Source organism: Anabrus simplex, chromosome 10 (assembly GCF_040414725.1).
Source record: "Anabrus simplex isolate iqAnaSimp1 chromosome 10, ASM4041472v1, whole genome shotgun sequence".
In the NCBI taxonomy this organism is placed as follows: domain Eukaryota; kingdom Metazoa; phylum Arthropoda; class Insecta; order Orthoptera; family Tettigoniidae; genus Anabrus; species Anabrus simplex.
Window position 1 is genome coordinate 40,329,266 of NC_090274.1, and position 23,076 is coordinate 40,352,341.

Genomic DNA, 23,076 nt, shown 5'->3' on the forward strand with positions numbered 1-23,076 from the left:
TGATGATGAAATTTGTTAATTTACACTACCTACAACTGAAATAAATATATATACAATTCTCATTCCTTCAGGCATTTAATGAACCAAGCTGGAAATAGAAAATAACATTATTGTGGGTTACCATCAGCTGAGTAGAAACTGCTTAAATATTTTGGTATTTTCTTAAGGTTTGTCTCGAAAATTGTTACGGCAGTAAACTTTTCTCTCAATGCAAAAAATAACTCACTTTATTAGGAACAGTTCGACACCAATACTAACTAAAACAAACGGTTTATTGCCACAGTTTATTTCACTTGAATAGCACACTGCATTTAATAAGTCTGCACTTGCCAAATCACTACAGCTGAGTGTTACAAAATCTCATACCTCAGAAAGTGAAAGAATCCAAGGATTATACCTGAGCGCAGGACAAAGGAAAAAACCCAGGACACCCAGCTGACAACAGACGAGCACAAAAACAGAACAACACGCCGGGCTGAGTGGCTCAGACGGTTAAGGCGCTGGCCTTCTAACCCCAACTTGGCAGGTTCGATCCTGGCTCAGTCCGGTGGTATTTAAAGGTGCTCAAATACGACAGCCTCGTGTCGGTAGATTTACCGGCACGTAAAAGAACTCCTGCGGGACTAAATTCCGGCACCTCGGCGTCTCCGAAGACCGTAAAAAAGTAGTTAGTGTGACGTAAAGCAAATAGCATTAATTATTAATTAATTAAAAACAGAACAGGTTTTGTGGTGGCATTCGTTTAAAACATTATTACCAAATTACCTGTATCACCAAATAACCTTACTTCACCCTATATACAATGCAATAGAATTAATAAAGGGGACCCTAACAAACACATATTCAAAGGTTAAGTTCATGGGGGAGATATCAGGAGCTTTTGAAGTCAAGACAGCCGGAAGACAAGGAGATTGCCTATCCACACTTCTGTTCATTTGTGTCCGGGACAAGGTATTCAAAGACTGGGAAAAAGCACTCGTAGAAAAAGGCATTAAAGACCAAGTAAGGATAGTGTACAAGAAAGAAAACATCACTATCAATTCCTTAGCATTCGCTGTCAGAGAACATCGATTCAGTTATCATCATCATCATTATCTAAAGGCTGTAACCATTGATCTCTTCTCTCTGCGATCCTTTTCATCTCTCCATAACCTTGGCATCCCATCATCTCAACTACCTCTTCAATGATCTTCTTCCGTGGTTTCCCTCTGCCTTTCTTTCCCATCACCTTGCCTTCGAACAAGTTCTTTGTGAAGTTATTATGCCGGAGAATGTGACCGAAAACTGACGCTTTTCTCCTTTTTATCGTTGTTATTAAATGTCTCTGGGTGTTTATTTCTCTAAGCACTGCTTCATTAGTTTTCTTCTCAATCCAGCTAGTTCTTGTCATCTTCCTCCATAGCCACATTTCCACTGCCTCTAGTTGTTTCATGTCCTCCTTCAAGAGAGTCCATCCTTCACAGCCGTGTAGCAGCACACTCCAAATGAAAGTTTTGATAAATAATTTCTTTTGTTCAGTATTTAAGGATTTATTACTTAAGAGCTGCTCCTTCTCCTCAAAGGCTTTCTTACACAGGGAAATCCTTATTTTTATTTCCACAGTGCATCTGTTGTAATCGGTAATAACGGATCCTAAGTAGCAGAACTTGTGCACCTGTTTTATTAAAATATTTCCAATTCTGAGCTGTGCCTCTGGCTTCATTTTAGATTTGCTTACAACCATAACATTAGTTTTATTTACATTAATGTTAAGTTGGAAATCTTTTAAGATGGATGTTAATTTGTTGATCTGCTATAATGCAAGTTAATACTTTGGAAGATAGAGCAGTGAAAACCGGCCTGCAGATATCGTTTGATGAGGCACATTACATGACCAACATTAAAGAAGCCTCGAGATACATAATGACAACAAAGGAGAATAAGGTAACTAAAGTTGTTAAATTCAAGTACTGTACCTTGGTGAGAGCCTAACGGTCTCGATAAAGAAGGAAACCGCGAGAGATCCAAAAGAAATCACCGGGCGAGTTGGTCATGCGGTTAGGACCGCGAAGCTGTGAGCTTGCATCTGGGAGATAGTGGGTTAAACCCCACTGTTGGCAGCCCTGATGATGGTTTTGTGTGGTTTCCCATTTTCATTCCAAGCAAATACTGGGCCTGTACTTTAATTAAGGGGGAAAGCTAGCTCAACACGGGGAAAATAGGCCAATATTGATTCGATTGTTATATATGCTACAAACGTTGTTGACAAATGCTGCACATATTCCAGGATTGGAATGCTTAAGAGCAATCAGAAGCAACTTCAATAATGTCAAAATTCTAATTATAACATTTAAAAATAAAATGTTCAAAATTTCCCGCTTTTTTAACAATATATCACGGTTTCCTTCACAACCCTCTTACTGATTCACGGATAATTATGATTTTTTCACAGTTTGCTGCCATAATGTTGTACTACAATCTATACCTCATTCAGATCAATAGGATTTAAATTCGATTTTATATAACATTTTACTTTAAAAAGCTATTAATATTTTCTGGTGGTCGGAACAAAAACGCGACAAAAAATCCAAATCTATGTCAATGATTGAGATTCATTTTGTAGCTGGAGTTTTGATACACACTTTGAAAAAGGAAAAGTACGAAAATTCTTATAAACTTGTAATTTATAAGGGAAACAGTGATATACTGTTAAAAAGGCGGGAAATTTTGAATATTTTATTTTAAAATATTATAATTATGAAAATTCTGACATTATTGAAGTTGCTTCTGGTTGCCAGGAAGCATGCCAATACTGGGGTATGTGCAACAATTGCCAACAACAATTGTAGCATATTTAACAATCGAAGGAAAATTAATCTATTTTTTTTCCTTTGTTAAGCTGGGTCTCCTCCCTTAAGGCCACGGTCGCCTCCTTCCAACTCCCAGGCCTTTCCTATCGTTGCCATTAGACTTGTCTGTCGGTGCGATGTAAAGCCAATTATTGTTAAAAAAATCATAAGAAATGCGAGTGCGTGATTTTTCCTAAAATTGAAAGAGAGAAGAGGACCTATTATTTTATTCCGTAAGAGAAAGAACAATTAGTTCCATTGTGCCAAAAGAAAATAGTTCATTTACGGAGCAAGTTGGTCGTGCGGTTAGGCTCGTCGTGCTGTGGGCTTGCATTTGGGAGATCCGTCGACAACCCTGAAGATGGTTTCCCGTGATTTCCCATTTCAATGTCACGAAAATGCTGAGGCTGTACCTTAATTAAGGCGACACTCCGGAGATAAAAATCAATATTTTTGTCAGTTTGGTAATTTTTTAAATGACTGAAATTGAAAGGACTGAGTTTATTTTTTCTTGTCACGAAGTTATTCCGCTGAGTTCAAACAATTTATCACTGTGATAATGCTTTGTTTGCCAATTGTATTTTTATATTCAAATCCCATTTTCTCCCATAATATTCTGCCAAATGTAACAAAATTTGTATGGTATATGTATCACAGCTATATTAAGAAACCTGCATATGGAATTTTTGATTGCAGAATTTTTTCAAGTAGTAGGGATTTTTAAGTCAAAAGTTTTAAAACGTAAAAATTACACAAACTTTAGTACGATATATCTCCTTATATACATTATGTACAGAAAAATGGATACGTAGTGCTTTTAAAAGAAGGATTATCTACCTAATTACGAATTTACATTAACATGATAATTAAATTTCATGAAAAAATGGAATTAAAAATTTCATGACCTGCTTACAAGGGTGAAGAACACTAGTCTTCAGTATGGTCTAGAGATAAACATCAAAAAGAACAAACTAATGGTAAATGATCGGTAAGGTCAAATCCAACTTACGGGATACCTGAAGGACCTGGATATAGTTAAGGAATTTGTATACTTGGGGTCTGGCATCAATGACACGGGAAGCTGTGATAAAGAGGTAAAAAAGACGTATTGTCTTAGGTCGTGCTGCAATGGTTAAACTTACTAAGATCTGGCAGAACCGGGCAATATCAAAAGCCACGAAGATGCGCTTGGTAGAATCACTAGTGTTCTCTGTCTTTTTGTACGGCTGTGAGACCTGGACCGTGAATGCTAAAGACAAAAAGCGCATTGATGCCTTTGAGATGTGGTGTTGGAGGCGAATGCTACGTGTACCCTGGACAGAAAGAAGAACTAACGTTTCCATTCTGGACGAACTCTGCATCATGAAAGGCCTATCTTCCCGTGTGAGTGAACGTTACCTCGTTCCTTGGCCACATTTTAAGACGAGATGGAGAGAACTTGGAAAATTTAACTTTACAAGGCAAAATTGAAGGCAGTAGACCACGAGGAAGAACAGCAAGCAGATGGATAGATCAGGCGAAGAAGATCACTGGGCTACCACTTCAGGTCATATTAACGAAATGTGAAAACCGCTCGGAATGGAGACATCTTGTCAAGATTGCAACACGGAAATGATGGAGTTATGAGGTCACGACGCTCAGTAATGAGCACAACGACTAATGATGATGATTAATTGTATATGAAATAAATATTCGTGATATCTCTACTTTATGTAGGTGACATTCCCACAACGTTTCGTAAAAATCCATGCATTAGGTAAAACTATCTTTTTATCTCCGGAGTGTCGCCTTAAGGCCACGGCCGCTACCTTCCCCATCCCTCCGTCGTCAAAAACCTTCGATGTGTTTGCGCGATGTTAAACAACTAGCAAAAAATTTGTTCAATTTTCCCGGCAAAGAAAAGCTTCGGTTATTTTCTTCTATAAGAATTAATTAGGAAAAGCCTCCGTGGCTCAGACGGCAGCGCGTCGGCCTCTCACCGCTGGATACCGTGGTTCAAATCCCGGTCATTCCATGCGAGATTTGTGCTGGACAAAGCGGAGGCGGGACAGGTTTTTCTGCGGGTACTCCGGTTTTCCCTGTCATCTTTCATTCCAGCAACACTCTCCATTCTCATTTCGTAGCATCTATCATTCATTAATATATCACTTTGGGAGTGGCGACCCCATCGTAATAATAGCCTATATATGATTCATTCATTACATCCCTGACCTGGTCACTGACTGGAAAACAGGTTGTAGGTTTTCATTCATTCAAGAATTAATGAGGACAGTTACTTTTTCTCCACCAAAAGAGAATCAGGATTTTTTTTTCATAAAATAAAGGAACCTCAAACTCAGGCAGTATAATACAGTCGTAAAGCCTCTGAGTGTCTCGCGATGACCAGGAAAGGTCCTCTCAGGAAACTAGAACGCAAGGAAAGGAAGATCCTGAGAATACAGGGACCCGTAAAAGGAGAGGGAGGCACAACTATGAGCTCTACGAACATCAGGAAGACAAGGCGCCTCGTCTCCTACGCGCACCTAACCACTGCAGACTTAGCATCAGGATCTTCGCTGTAGCAGGTAGAGGAAAGGCATCCAGGAATAAGTGGATTTCTTCGGTCAAGTTGGATCTGGAACAACTGAGGATCCCGCATGAGTCCATACATGACTGCCCACAGTTTCGGCAAGCATCAAGCGGGGAATATTTCAAACGTTGCTTGGTAGTAGAAATAATACAGGGACCAGCTGACGGAGGAAGGAAAGCTGGCTTAGAGCCAGAAAATGAAGGAGTACTGGACAAGGAAAAAGATGATGATGATGATGCTTGTTGTTTAAAGGGGCCTAACATCGAGGTCATCGGCCCCTAATGGTACGAAATGAAATGGCAACAGAAGGTTCAAAATCATCCACTGACCAAAGTAAGAAAATGTCATGAAGAATGAATGGATGGACATGAACCTCAAAACAAAACAAAAAACAAACAAACAAACAAAAACAGTGGATCCGATTCAAAAAAGATCATAAATAATAGTATTACTGACCAAGGGACCACCTATAAAGCATAATCCTGAATCGAGGATGCTTGATGTCTAAAGGGGTCCAAAATCCAGGCCCCTCAGAATGGTACATGTCGCGAGTAAAGAAGAACCATGGTATTTGTCATGTTGGGGTACTAATCAAAAGTAGCGAAGACTCACGGTGTTCCACACAAGATGGTACTACTCACAAGTATTGTACTTCGTACAGGTAACGCAGACCTATGGTGTTTCTCACACAATGGCGCCGCTCAAAGCCAACGCAAACCGATGAGGTTCTATTTTGCTAATGGCTTTACGTCGCACCGACACAGATAGGTCTTTTGGCGATGATGGGAAAGGAAAAGCCTAGGAATTGGAAGGAAGCGTCCGTGGCCTTAATTAAGGTACAGCCCCAGCATTTTCCTGGTGTGAAAATGGGAAACCACGGAAAATCATCTTCAGGGGTGCCGACAGTGGGATTCGAACCCACTATCTCCCGGATGCAAGCTTACAGCCGCGCGCTCTCAACCGCACAGCCAACTCGCCCGGTCTGATGAGGTTCCTCACCTAGGTGTACTAGTCACGGGTGCCGGTATTCCCGTGGTGTTCCTCACATAGTGGGTACTAATCACAGGCAACGCAGACCCACGGTGCTGCTCACATGGGTACGACGCACGGGTACTGGAAACCAACAGGAGAACCTACTCTTTGCTGCTACTAATCACAAACCTATTTCGTACCAAATATAGTGGTACTACTCGCAAGTACAGGCAACCCATGGTGTTCCCCGCGCGATGGTACGAATTAAAAGTAGTTTCATGGTTCTAATTCAATCATCCCTTGGTCGCCCCTCTTAGTCGCCTCTCACGACAGGCAGGGGATACCGTGGGTGTATTATTCGGCTGCGTCCCCCACACACAGGGGGTAAAGAGAGAGAAAAAGGAAGAAGAAAGGAGGAATCCGTCACTTCGAAAGAGGAAGTAACGGACGAAGAAAGGCAAGGGCCACGAAGGGCGAGAAAATGAAAGACTGCCTAGGCCTCGAATGCTCTAATACTGTCGGGGTCGGAAAAGAACAAGAGTTGACCAAAGGAGGTCGGACAGAATAGACGAAAGTGAGGAGCCTGGCACAAGTCAGTGGAAGCAATGCCAAGACTCGGCTAAGGGACCCGTGGTCGCCAATCCACACTCCCAAGTTGAGAGCCCCTTGGGCCTCTTGTAGTCGCCTCTTACGACAGGCAGGGGATACCGTGGGTGTATTCTACATGTGCGTCCCCCACCCGCAGGATGTAGTGTGTTTGGTCCGCTAGAGGTATTTTATTTCCATCAAGTCCGCCGGCAAGCCGGTTAGGACACCCCCCCCCCTATCCGTCACCTGGGACGCGCCACGTGGGAATAACACCTCTTCCCCGTGCTACGCCAGCGTAGAAGGTTCGTGGCGACTAAAAGAAGATCGTAGAGGTTGGCGACCACGGTTTCCCTTGCTGAGCCTGGATTTTCTTCCGTTTTGTTGCGCCAGGCTCCTCACATTCATCTATCCTGTCCAATATTCCTTGGTCAGCTCTTGTTGTTTTCCGACCCAGCCGGCGTTAGGTTTTCGAGGCTTAGAGGGTCCTTCGTAGCACTTCCCTTTGTTTTGCCGATACCTTCATTTCTTGAAGTGTGGGATCTCTTCCCCCCTATCATTAATGTTAAGAGAGATGGTTGCCCACTTTCACTTCTTCTTAAAACAATGACCACCTACTTGCAAGTGTAGAGGGATGTTCACGGGCAGCTGTTGAAGCTACCTACATTCATCTTTCCTACACGAACTTGGTCAGCTATGGCAGGAAGGAGGGTTTTTTGGGGGGGGGGCACGGCGGGCCTCTTAAACGGTAACGTGCCAAGCAGATCTGTAATGGTAATGCGGTTTAAGGGGAGGTTGTAAGCCATTTTGGGTTGAAAATACCATGTTCATATTTTTAACGATTTCGTTAGATGGAAGTCCATCCGGAACGTCATTTAACGGCCACTTGAATGCTTCGTGACATTACGAGAGCCATACCTCCTTTCTAGATCTGTTTCTCCTCTCCCGAGAATGGAATATTTTCAGTTCTCTGGCGTAGTTCCTTTCTACAGCGAGTTTCTCTTATCGGTTGGCCGGCAGGCACGCCCAGCTTATCTGCCTCCCGTTGACTCATCACCTCCCGTTACACAGCACCGCGACAACACGGGAATGCCCGCACTTCGCAGTTCAGGTCCGTGCCTAGAACATGTGTTAAGTGTTGATTTTGTCGCTCCAACTGTTCTCGAGTTGTGAAGTGTTACTTCAAAGCAGTGAACATATTCATTACCCCAGCTGAAAAAATGCTTTTTAAATATATACAAACGCAGCCCCCCCCCTACACTCTCGAAAGTCAACATTACCATTTTATAAGGCTGCATTTTTCGTGGAAAGGTCTACCTGAGAAAGAATATTTTCAACCATACGCTCGCACATACTTCCAAATTGATATTCACGGCAGTGACGACACCATCATAATTTAATCGAATACAAGATTTTAAACAATGTACTTACAGTTTCATCCGATGACCCTTCGTGATAGTACAGTCATGGTTTTTTTTTCACAAAAATACACTGGGATTAACTATTTGGTTTGTTTACTTAAAACGCATAATCTAAAACTAATCAGCAAAATTTATCTGGTATTTTACCGTCGTTGAAGTTTTATAGTTTCACTCGCATACTGAGTGTACGTGCATCGTCCGACTCGTTGGCTGAATGGTCAGCGTACTGGCCTTCGGTTCAGAGGGTCCCGGGTTCGATTCCCGGCCGGGCCGGGGATTTTAATCGCTTCTGATTAATTCTTCTGGCTCGGGGACTGGGTGTATATGTCCGTCCCAACACTCTCCTCATCATATTCAGACAACACACTACACTACCAACCACCACAGAAACACGCAATATTGCTTACATCCCTCCATAGAGGGTTGGCGTCAGGAAGGGCATCCGGCCGTAAAACAGGGCCAAATCCACATGTGCGACGCAGTTCGCACCCGCGACCCCACAGGTGTGGGAAAAAGTGGCAGGAAAAGAAGACTGAGTGTACGTGCATCAACGACAAACGAGAGAAAATATTTGTCACGACGTATAATACACGTTATATTCATGAAGAATGCCACAGAACTCACGAAACCTTCACCTGTAATCCAAGAGGAACACTACAAAAATTCACTATATACCACCATCACAGACAACTGTGTTCATGCTGGGCAACCTAAATGTTTTTCTACAGCTATCGGAACACATACTCTACAGGTGCCATCAATGAATTGCTCGAAAAAACTGTATACATGCCGAAACCCAAGACTAAAATATATTCTTCTATATTACAATTGCTTTCATATACTGGCTCTATTTTTATTAGCAAGATGATGTGCAAGTAGCTATACTGTTAAGATGTTGATATTTTTTCTTGCAGTCTCTAGTGTGCGGCGCTGAAGACTTCGAGTGTCAAGTATTAAAACTAACACCCCTTACCTAAGCTAGCTGGCCTGTCGCCGTAAATTGCTGTCGGGGGAGGGGCCACAGCTCCGCCTCGAGGAAGCTTCAAGTGCATGCGTCAACCAAGCGACTTAAATTTCGCTGTGTAGCTCTCTATCGCGCCGGCAAGGAAACCAGCTCGCTGGAGAAGCTGAACTGCGGTAGTGCGAGCGGATTGTCGAGACAGCTGTACTTGGCTTAGATGTTAGCAATTTTTTAAACATTATAAAAAGCGTTCTAAGGAATAATTAGAAAATGTTAATACAAAGTTCTTTACCCCAACATTGCTAGGGTAGATGGGGTTCAGTGCACGCCACTGACTCTCATAATGACTCCACATGTGTACACGGTACAGGAGAGGGTATTTATGTACGATAATTAGGTGAAAACAGAGTCTTGCAGCGGAGTCGTTAGGCGATTTGTAACACAATTTTCAGGTGTACGTCTTCCACATAGAAAGACCGTACGGAAACTCGCAAATTGAGAGAATCTGATTCTTTACTCGATAAGAAGCGAAGTGTTATTAAACATGTACTTAACGAGGAAACAGTAAATGAAATCGCAGAAAGATTAGAACATACGCCTAAGACTACTTGGACAAGAAGCCGGGGTTTCGATGAGTTCTGCATGGCAGGGCACGAAAATGCGTGTGAATCGGAGTTTCCTAAAAGGATGCCAGAAATGTGCGGATGCGGGAGAAGAACATTTCCAACATTTCCTGTCATAAGGTACGAGCTTATTTTCTTAATTCTTAATTACACATTTTCTTAATTCTTATTTTCTTAATTTTAATTGTTATCTCATGTCATGCACGGATTACGTGAGAGAAGTGTTGTCCTTGTTGCTCTCCTGCGGAGCGGGCAGTGATGAGTCAACGGGAGGCAGATAAGCTGGGCGCGCCTGCCGGCCAACCGATGAGAGGAACTCACTGTATCAGAGGTCTGTGGATCCCAGGGGAGTTTTGTTTGTTGGCCTGCCTGATAGACGCTGTGCGGCATTCATTTATTTGCTCTGCAGTCACACGATCTTCTTCAAAAATGCTTGCATGGAAGGACTCAAAATCCAAACGACTTATTTCATAATGTGATTTAGATCAGGGTGCCAAAAACAGTGTTTGTGCGGGGAAGAACTGGCATTCAATAAGGGGAACGATAGTAGGGTTAAGGTGTTGAGAAATCTGGGTATAGAGCCACATGTGAACATGATTAGTGTTTGCTGTGAAATAGACAATTTACGTATGAGAAAGTCAGATATAAATTTGGAAGCCAGTTCAAAGGAAGCTAGGAAGTTGAAAAACAAACTAGAAGAGGGACAGAGAAGATGAAAACCACTAAGACGATCGACAATTATCTTCAGGAGCTTTCTTTTCCATTTTGTTTTTTTACCAGACAAATGTTCCTTTTTTTCAGGAAGTATTAAGAATAGAGATTTGAATTTTCCAGGAATTCAAATACGAGGGTTGGGATATAAGTCAGTGCAACCATCTTTTTTCTCACATTCTCACGGTGCTACCATACAATGGTCATACATCCTGGAAGGCATGACACTCATATTACATGGTCACAGCACGAGATGGCGGTATATTGGACAGGGCGATGGGGCAGTAGTATTGAGTCAGGCTCCGTGCAGAATGGATGTGACAGGGCAAGAACAGCGGAAAGTACTGGAACACCCGCCATGCTCACCGGACTTGTCTCCATGCGATTTTGAGTGAAAGTGCTATTGCGTAGGATACATCTGAGGAAGAGTTTCATCTTGTTTTCTCGACACGACCTAATCCCAAAAATCCATATCATGTCTACAACCGAAGGTACTCCTTTCACCCCGTCAACATCCACGCGTACCAACCACCGTTTATTTTCCGTAGGCCCTTCCCATCACATTACCACAGGCTTCAGGAGAACCTCTGGCTCAACCTCAAAGACATTACCTACGGTCGTGCAAGTATATTTGCACCTGCAGTACGTATCCATGGCCAGTAGGCAGTAATGTTCGGTCTTTGAATGTTGAAAGCTTAGTTAAACGTAGTTAGCTGAAAGTAAGTTGAACCGTTGAAGCTTGAAACTTTCTTCACCAAAGGGGAACGAAAAATAATTCATGTAGGAGAGGGTTAACATGGCGGAGATACAGCTTACAACCTCCCGTTAAGGAGAAGGTGTGGCGGGTGTGGCCGTGGTCGATAATAGGACCTGTCCCGGAATGCGTTAGTGCCGGAGAATGGCAAACCACGGAAAAGCATTCTCAGGACAGCCGACGGTCGGGACCAGCCTCTCTCTCACTATCCGTCTCCACAATGTAGAAATGGGAGGCTAGACAAACTAGCCGCTGTTAAACTGAAACCTACTCCACTCGGTCTGGGATAGGAGACAGGAGTTAGTGGGGGTGATCTTAGTTAAAGTACAGCTCCAACTTTGCCTCCCATAAAAACAGAAATGTATGGACAGCCATCTTCAGGGTTGCCGACGCTGGGGTTGCCAACTCCACCATATCTCCAAAGCAGGCTTGTATCTATACGAGCCGAACCACGTGGACAACTCGATCGGTTTTTATCTTTTACCAAGTTCAAGGCAGTTCACTGAATTCTTGAGCCTCCCAAGGACGCCACGATCGTAGTGTTACGAAACATAAAATACGAACGTACTTCTTTTAATTGTGGCGCCTCTAGTGGAATACTGCTGGGAGCAGATTAGGATTCATTCAAGAATATCTCGCATTCCCCATCCCCCCCCCCTGATTATTCGAGATTAAAAATCAGAGTGCGAGATATAGCCAGGGAATTTGATTCAAACAAAGATTTTAAAAGTTTCCGTAGCCACTGCGTAAATAACTAAATAAAGATTTATTTATTTATTTATTTATTTATTTATTTATTTATTTATTTATTTATTTATTTATTTAAACTTTTAACGTCATATGTTTTATCCGATTTAAGGGGGCACATACAGCTTAAAGCTATCTAAAATGGGTAACATTCAATTTCAATTTCTACAGCTTCCACAGGCCCTTCTTAGCTAAACTTTTGCATGCATGACTACAAGGTCCTTGTAAACCTAAACATTTATCAATATTTAGAAAATTAAAATTGTTAAAGATGTTTTGGACATTTCAAATTTTGCAATTTTTTTCACACAAGAATAGAGTTTCCCTCATATCGTCCACATTTTTTGGACTGATTCTAATAATTTTTGATTTTATATACTCCGAAATAATTGAAGAACAAACTGAATTAAGTTATCTAAAACATTTTATATTTAAGTAATATTTTTAAAATAATACTTCCTATCATTAATTTTTTGGTAACTTTTTTTTTCAAGAACTATTTAAAAAAAAGGACCTGACCATGATATTACTACAAAATTAATTCACATTTTAGAACACTAAAACGTGATGTAAAGTACAAAGTTTCATGCTCATATCTTGAAAACTGTTCATGTTGCAAGGGAAACCGTTTTGAAAAACTCAAGTTGCGGTAAATGAGCATTAAAGTTCCAACTGAAATGAATGAACTCTAGAACATCCTTGATGCATTCATGATTCCCTCTTGTGAGTTTCTCTGGGATGTTTCTTCCATCCTTAGTATTCTCCTTACTTTCCTTGCCTCCTTTGTCGATTTTTGAGCTCTTTTAAGGCTATAAGTGACTCGTTGAGCATTGATATGGCTGAAAGTCTGGAGGCAGTACTCTCCAGGAACAAGTTGTAGCTCTTCAAGAACTTTCATTCTACTCTGCGTATCATCATTAAAGGTCATAACAGCATCATTTACTGCTATACCTACCAATTTGTGCCCTGCCAAGCCATTTCTTGGGCAAATTCTCAAATTTTGGAGTTTAAGGATTCATTATTGTTCTGGGTGTAGCCTCCTACACACCTCTTCAGGAGATCTTTTTTAACTAAATCTTTCAACACAGGTTTGACAACTTCCATTATAGAAAGGGGTGTGTTATTTTGTGTTTGTATGCCTGAACTTGCCCTTCCACTAAGGCATTTTGGTAAGAGCACCAAGAATTAGGTACCTTTGGTCAGAAATAATGGTATGGCTTGCCATCTGAGGATGCTTTGTGGTACCATACAGCCCAAATAGCCTTCCTCATCTCGTTTATAGAATAGCCGTTTTCCCTGATAGCATTTCCATAGCAAACAGTCAAGGTATTTATTCTAGCATCTGTCAGACCATTCCTTCCTGAAAGGGGCTTCCCATCATTCAAAACAGCTGATCTTTCGTAGGCATGGCAACAAACAATAATAAAAGGAAGTAGATGTCGCTACCAGTGCCATGGAAGTGTGAGAAAGTGAGCAAGTCATATGACAATCAGTTCCCGCGGCAAATATGAATTTGCCTGTAGTAATAACTCGAAAACCAGGCATGAACGCGTTCCGATCTATGTGACAGCAGAATGGGGCTTGGTGCCTGCAGGGATTTAAATTACGTTTTAGGCCATAACTCAAGAACGATTGCAGATATTAATGTAATACTTTCATGGAATCACACAGAAGAGTCAAATATAAAATCACATAACAAAAATAGAAAAATCCATTTTTTTTGACCACTTAAGCTGTATGTGCCCCCTTAAACACTTTACTTAATTTATTGTTACGAGTGAGCTACAGTCGCTAGTGCGGCCAGCATCCAGTTCTCGGGAGGTAGCGGGTTCAAACCCCACTGTCGGCAGCCATGAAAATTTCCTATTTTGACGCGAGTCAAATGCTGGTTACTGTACCTTAATTAAGAGCATGACCTCTTCCTTCCCAGTCCTAGCCCTTTCCTATCCCATCGTCGCCATAAGACCTATCTGTGTCGGTGCGACGTTGTTGTTGTTGTTGTTGTAGTAGGCTAATTATGTTTTGATTTTGCTTTATTATCACTTATAATATTGTCCGACTCGTTGGCTGAACGGTCAGCGTACTGGCCTTCGGTTCAGAGGGTCCTGGGTTCGATTCCCGGCCGGGTCGGGGATTTTAACCTTAATTGGTTAACTCCAATGGCACGGGGGCTGGGTGTATGTGTTGTCTTCATCATCATTTCATCCTCATTACGACGTGCAGGTCGCCTACGGGCGTCAAATAGAAAGACCTGCACCTGGCGAGCCGAACGCGCCCTGGGATATCCCGGCACTAAAAGCCATACGACATTTCATTTTTCAACTTTATTATCGCACTACTGTAAGTGACCATTGCCACTGGGATATTAATAATCACTTGTAAAAAGAAGAGAGTGTTGTTGGTCAATTTGACATTTCCCCACCAACACAATCGATTATTTTATTTAATATATGCGACCAGTGGGACTCGAACCATCTAAGTTGGGCATCAAACAGTAAGAATGAAATTGCCCTCTTAACAATCATAGCCGACACGCGTGTTGCTGAATCTTTTCACTAAACAGTGTTTGTTTTGTAAATACAATATTTTTCTGAAACTCACAAATTGAAAGCGAAAATTAAAAATTCGTCTCCGAGGTTCATTAGGGCCCCCTATGTTTAAAATTTCAGATTTCCGTGTGCCGTAAATTTGGCTGGGCATCGCGGACATACGCACAAACACTTCATTTTATTCTTATTCTTATTCTTATTCTTCTTCTTATTATTATTTTACTCGAGTCAGAAGCAAAAACATGCAATACTATAGGGGAATGTTAGAATTAAATATGAAAACTTGAAACATAAATAAACAAAATGTCTCAGATTAGATGATCTTCATACAGAAATAGGCAGCTGTGAGCTTGCATCCGGGAGATAGTGGGTTCGAGCACCACTGTCGGCAGCCCTGAAGATAGTTTTCTGTGGTTTACCATTTTTACACAAGGCTGTACGTTAATTAAAGCCACGGCCGCTTGCATCTCAGTCCTAGGCCTCTCCTATCCCATTGTCACCATAAGATCTATATGTGCCAGTGCGACGTAAACCCAATACTAAAAAAAATATAGTACCACTATATTCGGAACACCATGGTGTTACGTTGCCTATGATTAGTACCACTATATAAGCGACACCGTAGCCTGTTTTCAGTCTTTCGATCGAGTCAGGAATGGAATGAATGAAGCCCCCAACCTAGCGGCGAGGAAAGGAACTGTGCCAGCTGCCAAAGCCTGTCGCACTCCTCTGCGGCAATGATTAATGAATGCCAGATGAATAATGCAATGATATTGGAGAGTGTTGCTGGAATGAAATATGACAGGGAAAACCGAAATGAAACGATAATAAGAACGTTAAAATATATCCACTGAGTAGAATCTAAAAAGAATGGTGATGAAAAATGTCCATGATCCCAAACAATCAGTTGATCCAATTCACAATGCCTTATTTTTTGTGATGATGCTTGAATTCCAAAGAGGTCCTAATGCAGGTTACCGGCCCTTCATAATAGTACTAAGCACTGGTAAATCAGAACCATGGTGTTCCTCCTATAATGGTACTAATCACAGCCCACGTATACTCATGGTGTTGCTCACATAGTGGTACTAATCGCAGGCCACGTATACTTATGGTTTTGCTCACGTAGTGATACTAATCGCAGGCCACGTATACTCATGGTTTTGCTCACATAGTGATACTAATCGCAGGCCACGTATACTCATGGTTTTGCTCACATAGTGGTACTAATCACAGCCCACATTTACTCATGGTTTTGCTCACATAGTGATACTAATCGCAGCCCACGTATACTCATGGTGTTGCTCACATAGTGATACTAATCACAGGCCACGTATACTCATGGTTTTGCTCACATAGTGATACTAATCACAGCCCACGTATACTCATGGTGTTGCTCACATAATGGTAATAATCACAGCCCACGTATACTCATGGTGTTGCTCACATAGTGGTACTAATCAAAGGCAATGTAGACCCACGGTGTATCACACCACCCACCGGCAACACAGGCCCATGGCGTTCCTCACATTACGGTACTACTCATAGGTAACGCAGACTCATTCTGAACACATTTCAAGCAGCCTATTCGAGTGCATTGCTCGGCACCTATTCCTGCTACACGCTAGTCTGTGCAGCCGAATGCCCGCTCCCCCTCCTAGGTGAGATGCACGCCATGGTACAAATCACAGGCAACGGCAAGACCCGTGGTGTTCCTCACATAGTGGTACTTATCACAGCCCACGTATACTCATGGTTTTGCTCACATGGTGGTACTAATCGCAAGTAACGTCGACCTATGGTGTTCCTCACGTAATGGTACTAATCACAAGAAGTCTCCTGGTTCAAATTCCACAATCCTTTGGTCACCCCTTTTAGTCGCCTCTTACAACAGACAGGGGATACCGTGTGTGTATTCTTCATCTGCATCCCCCACCCACAGGGTGTAACTGTCAAGTTCTATCAAATACAGTAGAGACAATACGCGACACTTCCGGATTTAGTCTTGTTAAAATGGGAGACAAGTCGCAAGTGGCGCTCCTAGTGGCTTGACCTGAAAATTCGCGCTAAATTCAAATATCAATGGAAATGTATATACGGAAATGGATAAATAAATTACGTCTAGAAAGAAAGTGTTACTAAGATATTAACTTCAAAGTTGCTAAAGCGATTCTGGATAAATGAACAAAGAATTATTTAACAGGTTATTATTTTAAAGACTGAAATTAGACACACAATCAAGATGTGAAATGGACTGCTGTGAAAGGGCTTGATCTTTCATTTATGCATTACTTTTTTAGCTTTAGAATTCCTGCCTGAACGTTCACGGCTAGATTTTTCTTTTTTCTCATTTAAAAGCATTGTATCATCATATTAAAACACTTGTCAACAAAAATATCGGCACGTTCCTTACTCACATGGTTCAATGAATTTACATTTAAGAGCTGGACAATTTTCCTTTTAACTTGAAGCCTACTAACAGAAAGAAAATATATAAATTTAGGTTCAAAAACATTCAAACTTTCCCTATAAGCAATACTTGCCATAATGCCATTACATTAGGGTAAAGCAAATTTGCATCTTCATATTGTTTCAACAAAATATGTACATTTCTTAAATCACCCATATTTTCTTCAGTGCTTGACAACGCATTACGGCATTCCAAATGGGGTAACTTGGAACACAACCAGCCACACTTATATGCATATGTATTTTCCTGAATTAAATCAAACCCACAGATCACACCTACAACAACACATCGGTATTGAAGGTTAACTGCTGCACTATACAATAAAATATGCGTATTATATTTTAATTCTGTTAAAATATGGGTCGACCAGGTCAGAAGATTATGAAGTACTATAAAAATATCTTTGTCACTGGAAGAATATATATGCAAACACAATATTACTTTTCTTGTCACGAGGGAAACGGAAGAAAGACCGCGCATTCTTCTCTACTTCATAGTTACTGCAGCCAAATACAGCCCATACCTTTCCCCTCATGTTGAGAGGAGATATCAAGGAATGACACACTCTACTCTTTAATTATGTCAACTCACTGAAAACGCATAAATAACACAAAAAACTTCACACACAAATACACGTTTTCTTATGACAGAATCAGTAGTTCTCAGGTCAGTCCGCTAGAGATAGAGCTCTAATAGCTGTCTCTCGATATCCCGCTGTGTGTCGCGTATTGTCTCTACTGTATTCGGTTCTATGGACATTACATAAAAACTGAAATTGAAATACAATAGTGCAAATGATAATCATGGAAGGAAGTTCGGGAAATAAATAGTTGACAGAAAATGTGAAGCAATCAGAGAAGCCGGAGTTCAACCAATCAGACACTTTTTAAATGGAGGTGTACGGAAATTAGGAACTTAAGCTAAAATGTAATTTATTTCATACCAAGCGAGTTGGCCGTGCGGTTAAGGGCGCGCAGCTGTGAGCTTGCATTGCGGAGATGGTGGGTTCGAACCCCTGTGTCGGCAGCCCTGAAGGTCATTTCCTGTTTTCACAGGAGGTAAATGCAGGGACTGTTCCATAATTAAGGCCACGGCCACTTACTTCCAACTCCTAGCCCTTTCCTATCCCATCGTCGCCACAAGACGTATCTGTGTCGGTGCGACATAAAGTCAATTGTAAAAAAAATCCACAGTTCTAGCCCTTTAGGCAAGCAACACCGGTGGACATCCATCGGAAAATGAAGACTGTGTATGGGGCAGTATGTGTGTCGAAAACCACCGTTGTGGAAGGGTGCATCAAGTTCCATGCGGGTCGCGTTTCGACGCAAGACGCCGGTTGAAAACATCTCAGGAACATGAGCCACGACTTTTAGGTAAATAAAATATAATAAAGCAGGAGAATATATTCTATATTTATTCCTAAAAATTACAATCCTTTTCTTAATCATCGTTATGCGGTCGATTAGATTAGCACTTTGCCTTTTTCTACCGCTACTAGCGATAATGTGAGTCAATGCATTGTTTCATTTAAGCACCACTACGAGCGTTAATGTGAGTCAATGCATTGTTTCATTTAAGCACCACTACGAGCGCTAATTTAAGTCAAAGCATTGTTTCATTTAAGCACCACTACGAGCGTTAATTTGAGTCAATGCATTGTTTCATTTAAGCACCACTACGAGCGCTATTTTGAGTCAATGCATTGTTTCATTTAAGCACCACTACGAGCGCTAATTTGAGTCAATGCATTGTTTCATTTAAGCACCACTACGAGCGCTAATGTGAGTCAATACATTGTTTCACTTAAGCACCACCACGAGCGCTAATGTGAGTCAATGCATTGTTTCATTTAAGCACCACCACGAGCGCAAATGTGAGTCAATGCATTGTTTCATTTAAGCACCACTATGAGCGCTAATGTGAGTCAATGCATTGTTTCATTTAAGCACCACCACGAGCGCTAATGTGAGTCAATGCATTGTTTCATTTAAGCACCACTATGAGCGCTAATGTGAGTCAATGCATTGTTTCATTTAAGCACCACTATGAGCGCTAATGCGAGTCAATGCATTGTTTCATTTAAGCACCACTATGAGCGCTAATGTGAGTCAATGCATTGTTTCATTTAAGCACCACTACGGGCGCAGTATTATATTTTATTTAATTCGTAGCTCATATCCCTAGGATGTTTTCAACATTGAGTTGCTTGCCTGAAGGATTTTTGTGTAGATAAGTAGAGAACCACGGTGCTGCAATGAGGAGGAGAAAACTCAATAAACTTAAGTTTTGTGTTCGTTGGTTCATGCTCTCTCTGATTATCCGTGCTTACGTTGCGGTGAAACAGAATTCAACCAATTAGAAACTATTTATGACAAAAGAGCGCGGACAGTAATATTAGAGTACGATAAAGTGTCTTTTGAGTATGGGAAGAAGGCAATTACGCCATGGTATGAAATACGCCTAATAGTTATTTACGAACAGCCAGGAAAAGCGATCTCTTACGTTAAGAGTGAGATGTTTACGTCCAAGCCGTGGCGATTGCGTAAATTACTATTTCCACATAGCATGGAAAGAAGACAAATTCGTCTCAGTGTGGATATATTTAAGAAGATTTTGGCGTCGCTGGGTTATACTGGTACACTTTTGGGTATAGCTGAGGTTTTAAGGCACTTCCTGACGCCATGTATTTTTCTCAGGCGAAAATTGTACCCTAGAATTCACTGGGGTTCGAACCTCGGTTGTCTGCGTAGAAAACCGCTGATCTAACCACGCCTCTTTAAAATTCCCGTCCGGGTTGGGGAATTTAATCACGTTTAATTCTTCTGGCTAGGAAAAAAATGGAATGGCTTTTAATGCCGGGAGTGTCCGCGGACAAGTTCGGCTCGCCAGAAGCAGGTCTTTTGATTTGACACCGTAGGCGACCTGCGCGTTATGATGAGGATGAAATGATGATGAAGACGACAGATACACCCAGCTCCCGTGCCAGCGGAATTAACCAATTATGGTTAAAATGCCCCGCCGTGCCGGGACTCGAACCTGGGACCCCTGTATCAAAGGCCAGGACGCTAACCATTTAGCCATGGAGCCGGACCTTCTTGATAGGGGACTGGTTGTTTGTGTTTGTCCTAACACTTTCCTCTTCATATTCTCACAACACACCCTCACTACCAACCACCACAGAAGCACGCAATAGTAGATACATCCCTCCACACAGGGTTGGCGACTGGAAGGGCATCCGTCCGTAAAACAAGGTCAAATCCTCATGTGCGCTACAGTTCGCACCCGCGACCGCACAGGTGTGGGAAAAGCGGTAGAAGAAGAAGTAGAAGTAGTAGTTTTCGTGGCTGTTTCTATCCCCTGCCTGTCGTAAGAGGCGACTAAACGGGGACCCAGGGACTCTAAAGTTGGGAATGTGGGTTGGCGACCACGGGGCTCTTAGCTGAGTCCTATTATTGCTCCTCACTTTCATCTGTTCTATTTGATCTCCCATGGTCAGCTTTCGTTCTTTCCCGATTTCGACCCTCTATTAGAGCATTCGAGGACTTGGGAGTCTTTCATTTTCATGCCATTCGTGGTAGTTGTCTTTCTTTGGCCGATATCTTCATTTTTCGAAGTGTCAGACATCTTCAATGTTTTCTCTCTGATCAGTGTTAAATAGAGGATGGTTGCCTAGTTGTACTTCCTTTTAAAAAATATTCACCACCACCAGCTCTCTTTTCACGAAGGTAATAACATGGTTTATATACACCAGGCGTATCAGTTGTGCGGTTTGATATTTTTCAAACTTTATTTGAACAGTTTTTGATTTAATTTTGTTCGTATTTTTTCTGAGTTGTAATCGAATAAATTATATAAATATATATAAATGATATTTGTTCGTGGCCTCGACCTCTGTAGCTCTTTTGCCACTACTTGCACCATATGATATGAAACTGCTAGTAATTGTAATAGCGGAAGTGTAGAGTGTTGTATGTGAGGAAAGGAACGTTAAGGACGACACAAACACCCAGGCCAGGGATATTAATCATTTACAATTAAAAACTCCTGACCCGGCCGGGAATCGAACCCGGGGCAGCCGGCTGACAGGCGGACGCGTTTCCCCCCTACACCGCGGGGCCCGACATAGTTATGTAGTTAGTGAAAAATGAAACCAATTGTAAGTACGAATATCTAAGTGGTGTACGGCAGTTCAGCAGCCTTTACACGTTAGTATACGAAAACGAACCAAACCAAACCCCATGGCGCTACAGCCCTTGAAGGGCCTTGGCCTAGCAAGCGACCGCTGCTCAGCCCAAAGGCCTGCAGATTGCGAGGTGTCGTGTAGTCAGCACGACGATTCCTCTCGGCCATTATTCTTGGCTTTCGAGACCGAGGCCGCTATCTCACCGTCAGATAGCTCCTCAATTCTAATCACGTAGGCTGAGTGGACCTCGAACCAGCCCTCAGGTCCAGGTAAAAATCCCTGTCCTGGCCGGGAATCGAACTCGGGGCCTCCGGGTAACAGGCAGGCACGCTACCCCTATACGAACGCAACGAAAATGTTCTGCTGGACTGATGGACTCTTTCTATTATCTAGTAATACCATCTACCTCATCATCATTGTTATCTTCGATAACATCACTACCATCATATATAATTGCAGTACTAGTACAGGTTTAAAGCCGTTAGTGAATAATTTTAATTGCAATATTTAAAATATCTTGTTACACTATGTGCATATATAACCGAAAATTTGTAATATTATGCTACTGGATAAAAGTGTATTTGTATTTCATATAAATGATTTTATTTTACAAGGACTTTCATTGGTGATAAAGTAATTTTAATTTCATATTATTTGTTTTTTTCCGATGTATTATGTATAGGTGTTTCACATCATTAGGTTTTGTACCTGCCTGAAGCAAAATAAATAAATAAATAAATAAATAAATAAATAAATAAATAAATAAATAAATAAATAAATAAATAAATAAATAAATAAATAAATAAATAAATAAATAAATAAATAAATAAATAAATAAATAAATAAATAAATAAATAAATAAATAAATAAATAAATAAATAAATAAATAAATAAATAAATAAATAAATAAATAAATAAATAAATAAATAAATAAATAAATAAATAAATAAATAAATAAATAAATAAATAAATAAATAAATAAATAAATAAATAAATAAATAAATAAATAAATAAATAAATAAATAAATAAATAAATAAATAAATAAATAAATAAATAAATAAATAAATAAATAAATAAATAAATAAATAAATAAATAAATAAATAAATAAATAAATAAATAAATAAATAAATAAATAAATAAATAAATAAATAAATAAATAAATAAATAAATAAATAAATAAATAAATAAATAAATAAATAAATAAATAAATAAATAAATAAATAAATAAATAAATAAATAAATAAATAAATAAATAAATAAATAAATAAATAAATAAATAAATAAATAAATAAATAAATAAATAAATAAATAAATAAATAAATAAATAAATAAATAAATAAATAAATAAATAAATAAATAAATAAATAAATAAATAAATAAATAAATAAATAAATAAATAAATAAATAAATAAATAAATAAATAAATAAATAAATAAATAAATAAATAAATAAATAAATAAATAAATAAATAAATAAATAAATAAATAAATAAATAAATAAATAAATAAATAAATAAATAAATAAATAAATAAATAAATAAATAAATAAATAAATAAATAAATAAATAAATAAATAAATAAATAAATAAATAAATAAATAAATAAATAAATAAATAAATAAATAAATATGGCTGGTAGGCGTGGCCAGTGTTATGGAAAAATAATGGATAGGAAGAGCATTGAGATATTAATTTTTGCCCGA

The 23,076-nt window shown here is 40.1% G+C and overlaps 1 protein-coding gene across 6 annotated transcripts in view; it reads right to left on the reverse strand.

Moving 5' to 3' along the window:
* The window catches only part of LOC136882440 (uncharacterized), a 171,460-nt gene that overhangs the window by 88,318 nt on the left and 60,066 nt on the right, over window positions 1-23,076 (reverse strand). The gene's annotated exons all lie outside the window — the stretch shown is intronic.